Source organism: Herpailurus yagouaroundi, unplaced genomic scaffold (genome assembly GCF_014898765.1).
Source record: "Herpailurus yagouaroundi ecotype Mexico unplaced genomic scaffold, PumYag 160, whole genome shotgun sequence".
Classification (NCBI taxonomy): Eukaryota; Metazoa; Chordata; class Mammalia; order Carnivora; family Felidae; genus Herpailurus; species Herpailurus yagouaroundi.
This window is the reverse complement of record NW_024412401.1, coordinates 14,275,585-14,286,820: the sequence shown is the minus strand read 5'-3', so window position 1 is coordinate 14,286,820 and position 11,236 is coordinate 14,275,585. Positions and strand designations below refer to the sequence as shown.

The 11,236-nt window shown below is 38.7% G+C and overlaps 1 long non-coding RNA gene across 1 annotated transcript in view; it reads left to right on the top strand.

The window, feature by feature from the left end:
- The window catches only part of LOC121034406 (uncharacterized), an 18,399-nt gene extending 9,360 nt beyond the window's left edge, over positions 1–9,039 (top strand). Inside the window, exon 3 of the long non-coding RNA XR_005792414.1 lies at positions 8,875–9,039. This is a non-coding gene — a long non-coding RNA (uncharacterized LOC121034406). The remainder of the gene's footprint in view (positions 1–8,874) is intronic.
- Positions 9,040–11,236: the final 2,197 nt, after the last annotated feature.

The window sequence follows — 11,236 nt, the reverse complement described above, 5'->3', positions numbered from 1 at the left end:
AGGGTTGATGGGGGGTGGGAGGGAGGAGAGGGTGGGTGATGGGTATTGAGGAGGGCACCTTTTGGGATGAGCACTGGGTGTTGTATGGAAACCAATTTGACAATAAATTTCATAAAAAAAAAAAAAAAGAAACACAGCATATGGAAGTTCAATTTCTATTCTCAGATGCTCAAGAAATAACTTCAGATTCAAGTCTGAGATTTGACTTGAAAGACAAGATATTAGCACATCATTGATAGTGCCTGAAAACCAAAACATTTCAAAATTATATTTAAAGACTTCTCAAAATGATTTGGCTCTAGGGGACAACTGTCAGTGACATTTCTACATTACTTGTTCCAAGAGCCTATATAGGATAGCTTCCGTATACATCTAGCCCTCATCTCATTTTCCTTCCCCATGCTCCCTCTCTCTTGCCCATTTCATTATTCTGATTGTTTTAGAGACATACAGAAAACCTTTAACCATACTTGGGGGAGAAGTGATCTGAGATTCTTATTCACTTAATGTTTTACATAGAATGTGCTATGTGTGGAGAACTATCAAAGAAAAGGTGTTGACCATGGACTGTCTTGGTAAAACCACCACCATTAATGGTATTTGGTAGAACTGTGCCACATACTTTACAGATTAAAGAGATAAGTCACTATTGCCATGGCAAAGAGGCTAAAGAGGCTAGGTAACTCAATAAATATCACACACCAGTAAGTGATGGAATTGGGATTCACACACAGCTCTGTGACTCCAAAGCTGAGGAAATGGGTAGCCATTTCTAATTCTAGTGAACCTCCCAACACTCCCAACACTCCCAACACAATTTGGGGGGAAATTTTACAAATGCCATTTAAGTCTTTTTTTTTTCACAAGCACAAATGTGGAAAAATAATTTTGATTTATATGCATGTATCCTTAATTGGCTGTCTTGCTTATTTATTTCAGGATGCAAAGGCACATTCACTCATTAAACCTCCAGGTGTTTCCACAAATTGGCAAAGGAAATAGAAATAATGGACATCACATGCTTCTTGCAATAGCCAGCAATTAATGGAAAGGGCTCTCACAGCCATAGTTAACTCAGCGATAAACTCATATCCTTCCCATCTAACTCCAGGAGCAAATTTCTGAGTAAACAAATGAGTTAATTTGCTCTCTGAGCTAATGTGGACCAAGGAGAGGCAATTCTCTATTGAGCAAGTAGTGCTGGAGTTTGTTAATGACAACCTTAAAGTAGCCTAACATTACAGTCTCATACGATAAATCTCAGTCTACTAAATCTAAATTTCAGACTACTAAAAATCAATTGCTTGGAGGGAAAAGACTGTCAGCAGAAAGTATGCAGGTGGGAAGGAGATAGTGTATTTTTAAAACATACTGATATAATTCAGTCATCTTCCAGAGAAATAGGTTACTTGGATCAGATGAGTAACTTCCCCAGCCATGTTCCCTACCTTTTTGTAGACTCATTTTGTGTATATCATAGAAGGTATAGGTTATTACAGGATGTTATAGGGATCTTATATTTATTATCAAAGTTACAGGATGCTAAAAGATGTCATAATATGTTATAGGATGCTATAGGAGTCATTGGATGGGCCAGGAGTTAGGAGAATTTAAATGGTGAGGAATAGAAGCCCAGGGAAGTAGACAGAATCTGACCAGTGGAAATACCTGAACTACATCTTAGGATATCTCAAGAATGAACATTATTTGTTTCCTGTTGAGGCTCTAACAAATCATCACAAACGTAGTGGCTTAAAACAATACTACTGTATTATCTCACAGTCTCTAAAGGTCAAAAGTCTATTTGGGTTGGGCTGGGTCCTCTCCTTAGGGTCTCACAATACCAAAATCAAAGTTTTGATAGGGCTGCATTCCTTGCTCAAGGTGCTGGGGAAGAATCTGCTCCCAAGCTCATTTAGATTGTTGACCAAATTCAGTTCCTTGCAGTGGTAGGACTGAGGCTCCCACTTTGCTGGATAAGTCTGGGACATGTGGGGAGATGGTTATTGCTCCTAACAGCTGCCCATACTCTTTCTCATGCTCTGTTTGGTACCTCCAGATTGGATAACCTCCCTGTGTTAATAATTTTTTTTTAAATGTTTATTTATTTTTGAGAGAGAGAATTGGGGGGGGGGGGGCAAAGAGAGAGGGAGATGCAGAATCCGAAGCAGGCTCCAGGCTCTGAGCTGTTGGCACAGAGCCCGACATGGGGCTCAAACTCAGGAACCGTGAGATCATGACCTGAGCCGAATTTGGACACCCAACCGACAGAGCCACCCAGGCACCCCTAACCTCCCTATGTCAAAGTCTTTACTGCAATTATATCTCCAAAGTCCCTTTTGCCATGTAACATAACCACAGCATGCCATCAGGAGGCAAAGTTCATGGGAATCAAAATTCTGCCTACCATCAGCATGATTTTTTCCTAGGAGACCTGGCTCACAAATACTCTATAACAGAATGGGGGATGGGCTAAATGGTGATGAGTATTTAGGAGGGCACTTGTTGCAAAGAGCACTGGGTATTGTACGTAAGTGATGAATCACAAAATTCTACACCTGAAACCAGTATTACACTATATGTTAATTAACTAGAATTTAAATAAAATTTTGAGGAAAAAAAAAAGAATGTGGATGCCAAAACCACCAGGCTGTCTTTGAAATTTTATGAGTGTGAGGAGAACCCTATGCAGAAGTGCCTCTTTCTTCAGAAAGCAACCAAATCCACTTGGTTCACACCAAACTGTTTTGAGCTATGAAAGACAGAGTACTTAAAAGTAGCATACAAGTTAGCAGAAAAGACATCGGTCTTATTTTTAAGGCAATGCTAGCAGAAAACCTAGATTGGTAGGTTTAGTAATAACAAAAGCTATGATTTGTGCCAGATATTACATAGCCTCTAATACAATGTGCATATTCCCTTTCTATCGGTTCTTTGATAGAATGGGACACAACCATTCCTTCTGGACAATGGAGAAATAGATTTAAATGCCATCAGTACTATAATGAAACATGTAGTACCAACACAATAATCCCAACCAATCTTCCCTGTGCCCCTGAAAGTTTTCCACATAGGACTACGTAAACTAAACTTATATAAGTGCAAAACGTGGAATGAGATTGTGCATGGCATGGTTCATTGCTGCCACAGAATTGCAGTGCAGCGTAATCACAAACTGTTGTCACAAATCTCAAATCTGCTTTGACATCACAGTTGGCAAATTAGAGTCCATCAGCAGACACAGCTCACTGGTCTCTGCTCATTCATTTTCTTATGCAATAAAATCATTTCCCAGCAAGAATACAATTGCATGAGAGTCACTTCACAGTGAGAACTATCCAGAAGAGTAGTTAAACTCCAGGGGGTTATATAAATACAAATAAAGTCAGAATTTTAAAAATTCTTTGAGTTAATATTTAAAGAACCAGGGTACTTAACATCCCTGGACAATCAAAATGGTAACTTGGTTAAGTATAGAAGTTCTTTATTACTTAGGGGATTTAACATTGATCTGAAAGTCAGTGATTTGCATTTAAAAATTTTTTTAAGTTTATTTATTTATTTATTTATTATGAGAGAGAGAGTGAGCACAAGTCAGATAGGGTCAGAAAGAGAGGGAGAGAGAATTCTAAGTAGGCTCTGTGTTATCAGCACAGAGTCTGATGTGGGGCTCGAACTCACAAACCATGAGATCATGACCTGAGCCAAGATCGAGAGTCAGACACTTAACCAACTGAGTCACCCAGGTGCCCCAGAAAGGCAATGATTTCTATTTTAGGTTGAGATCAATCCTAATGACAATGATTCAACTCATCAACAAATGGAAATAAATCCAGAGCAAACTTAATTAAAGCCAGTTGCAACTAACAGAGTTGAAGTGGTGTGGCCCATCTTTTGTTTTGAAGTTACCACTTAATTTTGGTACAGATACCACCTCCAGTACAATCTCCCACCCTTCTTTTAACTATTAGAGACTAGAAAATGGTAGCCATAATAACCCATTCTGTATCTTTTCATGCTTTCTATTCTTTCCATGTAATTGACAACTGCTCTTTGGAGGCTAATACCCCCTGACCTTTAGAATGAACTTTGAATGCTTGTATTTTAAAAAAAAATTTTTTTTTCCAACGTTTATTTATTTTTGGGACAGAGAGAGACAGAGCATGAACGGGGGAGGGGCAGAGAGAGAGGGAGACACAGAAGCGGAAACAGGCTCCAGGCTCTGAGCCATCAGCCCAGAGCCTGACGCGGGGCTCGAACTCACGGACCGCGAGATCGTGACCTGGCTGAAGTCGGACGCTTAACCGACTGCGCCACCCAGGTGCCCCGAATGCTTGTATTTTTATTAATATCCTTCAGAACATTTCCCTGTGCTACACTCTTCCTTTAAAAAGAAATAATTAATTAGATGATTTAGGATATAAAATATTTTATGCAGCTTTCATTCTGACTAAAATTAGGAAAAATTAGGGTTTTTGTAATTTTTAGCATGTTACACGACAGATATAAATACAAGAAAGCATATTTACTTATAAACATAGATTTAAATAGTAGATAAAGCATATTATTTTGTATCAGAAAACAAAAGAAGAGTTTTAATCACTCCAACTTTAAGTCACTTTACTATCTTAGTAAAAAACAAATTCCGTAAGAATACAATCAACTTTCACATAAAATCTGGAAGATTCCATAAAAATGGAAGATATCTAATGAAAAACTGTGTGACCTTTAACACAGTTTAACCCAACAATAAAATCTTATTTTCATTCTCTGTTCTACATATTACTTCATGTATTATCACCCTCAGAAAATTTTCAATGACAATAATTTCATTGAAAGTGTCCTAATATAACCTATATTCAAATTCACTGAATGTCATGTATCACTTGTATAGCCTCTTTCTTGACATTATTTTCAAAATATTGTTTGCATCCAATCCTTCTTTTCTGCACACACTCAAATTCATACTATGGCTGTTACAGAAATTGCTAATTTACATATAGATTAAAAATTACCTTGAAACCCATTTACACCCTGATGAGTTAAAGACAAAGTAACTCAAAGATGATAGCTGGCTTCCATTAAATTCACGTATTATGAAACATTACACTAGTACAAATACAGGTTTCAGCTCCCCGGCTTGGATCCTAAACTGTCAGAGACGAAGAGGGCAGCTCAGCAGACACAGCCAAATTCAGATATTTTCTTTATTATTATTGCACTTCGTGAGACACTACCCCTTAAATTGACGCACTTCTTTGCTTATTCTTTATGTTTCATCCAATGCTCATTAATAGTAGTCATTTTAAGTCAAGTCAGTTAGCAGGCATTGGCAATCTAACCAATTTTAATTAGACTCAAGGAAAGAACGTTCTTTGAAAATGCCTGAGAAGTTTGAAGTCTGACTGCCTAGTGTGATAGCTCTGATCTCCTGGCCTGCCTGCCTGTCCATCTGCTGGACTTCAGCATTACATGATTGCTGCCTAATAGGACAGGTTTTCTAGCACTTCCAGTAAGTACACGTCCACTCACAGTGGACATCTCATTCAATGTGCCTGCTTTGCCCAAGTCTCCCTTAAGCTGCCTCACTCGTGGTCCCTATTTAAAGGGGAAGAGCTTGATGGCCACAGAACACTGTGACACTAGTACTGGACAAAAAATGGACAGCTTTCTCTAGGCCTGCAAATCTACTGGCCTGTTACCAGTTAGATTCTACCTCTCTGGAGAATTTAAACTCCTATTCATACAGATTGTGGTCAAGAAAAGCTGAAAGGTCACGGAGGGATGAGATCAGAGTAGGTGTCAAGGAAAGCCATGTTAGTAAGAAGCAGAGGCTATGAATCAGCAGGTTAAACTATCCAGGAAAGAAGAGAATGAAGGAGACTTGCAGGGAATGACAGAGTGGAAAGAACATACTGTACTGCAAAGACAGGACAAAGGAGAAATAAAAACAGCGTGAGATCCAGAGAGGCAAAATCAGAGACAGAGAACTCCTGAGTTCCCACTGGCTTTCTATCTCCTGGTCCAGTTCCCATGAAGCTTGGCCCTATTTCTTACCTCAATTTAGTGATGTAGCCTTCTATCATCTCCATGTACCTCTTTTTAACTTGAACTGATTTGAATAACTGTTCTTTTTGAGACAACAAACTGATTAAAACACCACATTTAAAGGATGTTTTTTCAAGATACGGTGGCAGATCAACTAGCTTATATCTGGATTTAAGAGAAGCAAAGAAAACAAAAATGTGTTTGGTAGAAAAGGGAACAATTTCTGAGCATCCTGATATGAAAGGATTCTCTGACCTAACACCCAACATACTGCACTATTAAGAAACAAACACCCATGTCTGCTTTCTCTTCATGAGAAAGTACTACATACCTAAACGTTTTTACCTCTGAACGTTTTTAAAGAACTCAGAATAAGTGACATGTTTGTCTTTTAAAAGTTGGAAAGTCTTGAAGATGGTTGGTTTTGAAGCTTGTTCTGTGCTCAGCATTTATATTTTGGTGTTTATTCAAGAAATTTTAAGCCTCCTTCCTCTCTGTCCATCTGACTCCTTTAGCCTAACTGTGTCTTTCCACCCAATTCATATGCTGATGATCCTGACTCTTAATTGTCCTTCTGTCTCCAGTTCTTTTTTTGCTAAATGTTACCAGAGAGAGTATTTCCTCTTATCCCTTTATAAACTGAGACAAGTTTCCAGTTTCCAGAAATATAGGCAACACTACAAAAAAAACGGCAGTGAATCTGGACTACTGCCAGAGTCTAACAATTTAAAAATCAACCAGATAAAAAGAAAATGAGACAATGGCTCCTTTCTACCAGAAGAACTTTGATCAAATGGTTGTTTTACAAATGGGGAGGTATTTATTTGAGGCAAAAATAGAACAAATCACCAAACAAACAAGCACTTTAAAACAAATACAACAAAGAAATTTTAAAAGAAAAATCTTTAACCAGCAATTCCACTTCTACACGTTTATCCCAAAGAAATAAAAACGCAGGCCCATACAAAGACTCGTACAAGAATCTTCATGAAAGCGTTATTCATAATAGCTCCAAAATGGAAACAGTGCCAAAGTCCATCAGTAACAGAATACAAAAACAAATTGTGGATATCGACACAATGGATAATACTCAGAAGTAGAAATGAATGAAGTAATGATTTATGCAACAACAGATGAATACCAATAATATTACGGTGAAAGAAATTAGACACAAAAGCATATATACTGTATGATTCAACTTATATGAAATTCTCCAGAAAGCAAAACTAAGCTATAGTAACAGAAAGCAGACCAGTGTTTGAGGCCAGAGATGGTGGTGGTAGGGGGGTGTAGACTACAAAGAAGCATGAGGTAGCTCCTTGGGAAAATGGGAAGGTCTTGATGATGGTGGTGGTCACACACCCATATACATTTGCAAAAGATCACTGAACTGAACACTTTTTATTCATTCATTTATTTTTATTTTGAGAGAGGGGGGAGCAGGGGAGGGGCAAAGAGAGAGGGTGAGAGAGACACCCAGGCAGGCTCTGCACTCTCAGCCTGGAGCCTGAGGCAAGGCTCCGTCTTGTGAGCGGCGAGATCATGATCTGAGCCGAAATCAAGAGTTGAATGTTCAACTGACTGAGCCACCGGGGTGCCCCTGAACTGAACACTTTTTAAATGAGTGCATTTTACTGCATATTAATTAGACAGCAATAATGCTGATTTTAAAACAAAAACTTTACCATAAAGCTGGACCCCATCCCCAACCTTTACCGAAACATAAGTGACCTTATGTGAAGCCATTATATATATAAATGCTCAAACTATTTTTTATTTAACATACTTCAACAGAGATTCTTCATGCAGCTACCTAAATTCACTTAGTCACCATTTAATGGAATCTAGTTATTCAATATGTTCTTATGGCATAGCTGTAGCAGGAAAACATTTACTATTTTCATCTTTATAAAAGAAAAGTTTTGGGGCACCTGGGTGGCTCAGTCGGTTGAGCGTCCAACTTCGGCTCAGGTCATGATCTCACAGTTAGAGTTCGAGCCCCACATCGGGCTCTGTGCTGACAGCTTGGAGCCTGGAGCCTACTTCGGATTCTGTGTCTCCCCCTCTCTCTACCCCTCCCCTGCTCACGCTCTGTGTCTCTCTGTCTCTCAATAATAAATAAATGTTAAAAAAATTTTTTAAAAGGTTGATCATTCTTAATTATACAGTTTTTGAGTAAGAGTGATAAAAGTCTGAGAGACTTTGAGGAGACAGAATAAAAGGTACAACTTCCATTTTTCTCCCCTAACTGAAACTACTAAGCATTTTGTATGTGTACATATAATTTAGAATATATTTTTTTGTTTATGACTGGGCCTCCCTTGGTGCTTAGTGTAGTTATCCCTACTTTGAAAGCCAAAGAGTCATTTTTTAAAAGTAAAGAATGTCCTGGGGGCCATATTAGCCCATTCTCTCTATCAGACATAAATCACTGATATACATAACAGTAGAAGCAAAGCCATAATCCACCACGGGAATCTTTTCTTGGCCTCTAGGAAACCTTCAAGAAAACTGTAATGGTTCAATGACTATAATAAATTGGTATGGTTATCACTTAAGGGTAACAGGCATCTATAGACGCCCAACCACACCCCTCCATGCCACCTAATCCATTAGTGAAGCCACTAAAACAAAAATGATCCAAGGTGTCTCTAGTGAAAAAGGCTGGGGTGGGGGGCAGGGAGGAGGAAGATGTGTATCAAATAAGTTGCATTCTTCCAAAGTAAAAACTTGGAGACTTACAAATTTTCTGCTCTTCTTATGATCTCTCATAGCACAAGGATTTTTTTTCTATATTTTGAATATATTATTTGTCATTACTTCCAGGTAATTCATTGTCTCAGTTGATCTATAATGTTAATCAAATGCTTCAGGACAGAGCTTAATTATTGAATTTTGGTGACTGGTGTAAAGAGCTCCTGTGTGCCACCTGCAGCCATGACACTAGAGGCTTCTGATTGGCTGAAGTCACCCGGGACTAGTGGTTAAAATGTCAGTCACTGATGCACCTCCTCAAGGATCCAGGTGTGGTAAATCCTCTTGCAGTGAAATAACATCACCCACACTTTATACAGTACCTGACAATTTTTAATTGTCCTAAGTGAATGTCTAACAATGTCTAGTACAATGACATCTCCTAAAATAGATAAAAAAGAAATACCTGTGTTCATAGAATATGAGGCCCAAATATCTCCAGCTTTAATAGGCCTAGCTGGTATAATTAGAAGAACTTAACCTTCCCCTCGGGCTGTCCCATTATTATCTTTAAGAGTCTCCTAGGAAGTCCTTCAAATATTCTCCAAATAGGGACAGTCCCCACTCAGAGCTCAGACTCTCCTCCTGGTCCTGATCCAGTCCGATTACCCATATCACCTTTCCACAGTCAGCTAAGAAAATCTCAGTACCCACGTTAGCCATCCTAAGAACAGCACTGCTCGCACAAAGGATGTCTCTGGGCACTCCCAGAGTTTCCAATTAAAGGCAGCCAGAATGCAGAGGACAAGGCATGCTTTGTCACTGAGCTCTGTGGGGCTCACTGCGCTAAGAATCTCACAACGTGAGCTCCTGACATTACCTCCTTCCTTCATGGTGTTCCAAATCAGTTTAAGGAACCTGGCCCTGGAAAGGTGCCATCCATCCACATGATTGTCTTAACTCCTCCACCCAATACCACACGGGGTGTTGTCTGAATGATGGTAGGAACAAGGGCATCTGCACTAATGACAAGCCTTGCTACACTGACTCTTATATACATAAACACAATCAAGAGACAAACCTAGTTTGTTTTTTTCAGTGTGGTCCCCTGAAGACCTAAGAACACTGGGATGCTTGTTGACAATACACATTCTTCCTCTGGATTCCACTCCTCAAATACTACGTCAACAAACTAGAGAGGTGAACAGATTCTGAATTTTCTTAACAAGATCATGAGAAGATTTTTGCACAGATCTGGGCCTGAGAACCATTGCTAGGTAATCTGAGATAAACACTGGTACTATTTAAATTGGCCAAGACAGGTGAAATATGGGATTGTGGAGGTCCCTGTACCCTGGAGGTTCTTCCTTAGTAAAGAGAATGCAACCAAATCAGTATTATTGACATTTTGCTGAAATGGGGGTCATCTGAGGATTCAGACCCTAAAACAATGGAGACCATGAAGGCTATGCTTTAGATATCCACAGACTTCACAGGGGTATTTCTCACAAAAGAAGTATGTTTTGGAAATTTTGAAATGATGATGAGGACACTGGGTATTTAATTTTTGCTTTTAAGGGAAAAATAATAAAACGGCAGGAAAAAATTATATATATATATATATATATATATTTATTTATATTTATGAGAGAGAGGTAGAGGGGAAGAAAGAGAGGGAAACAGAGACTCCAAAGTGGGCTCTACACTGTCAGCAGAGAGCCCAATGCAGGTCTCAAACTCATGAACCATGAAATCATGATGTGAGCCAAAGTTGGATACTCAACCGACTAAGCCACCTAGGTGCCACAAGATATTTTTTAATCACTCTATTGATGTAAACATAGATTGGTCTGTTTAACAGGAAGATAAAGAATATGTTATGTTTAATTCACTTTGCTCTTAGAATTATCATATTCAGTATGTTAAAATTTAGAAGTACAGTTTGCATAAAGAATAATTAACAATGTACTCACTGAATTTATCATTAGATGATTTAGGGATGCCAGCATCTTATCTCCATCCTTTTCAGTAATGAATAGCAAGCAAATACCTGAGGGACAAGAGAAGGGAACTTGTATTTACCGAGTAGCTCCCACACGCTAATATTTAAGTAGCATATAGGCCATGTCTAAGAAGAGAATAACATGTAAAAAGTATTTTTTTTCAATACACAAGAAAAATTATGTTTTCAGAACGTAGTAGCCCTGATCGGGCCAGGAGCTAGAGAAACCATTCATGTCCTGAAGAGCAAATGAGGGAGGAATAAAAAAGATAATTCACTGAATCCAATATTTGCCAATAGTAGCTTAATCAAACTCAGGAGTTCTCCAACCTTATAAAACTTGATAAAGCATCACTGCTGACACCCCAAGTTGCTGATTCTATAAGTCTGAAGTGAGTCTACAGAATGTACATTTCTAAGTTCCCAAGTGATGCTGACACACAATGTTAGAACTGTTGGTCTCACTAATTTCATTTCCTCAGCTGTGGCTGA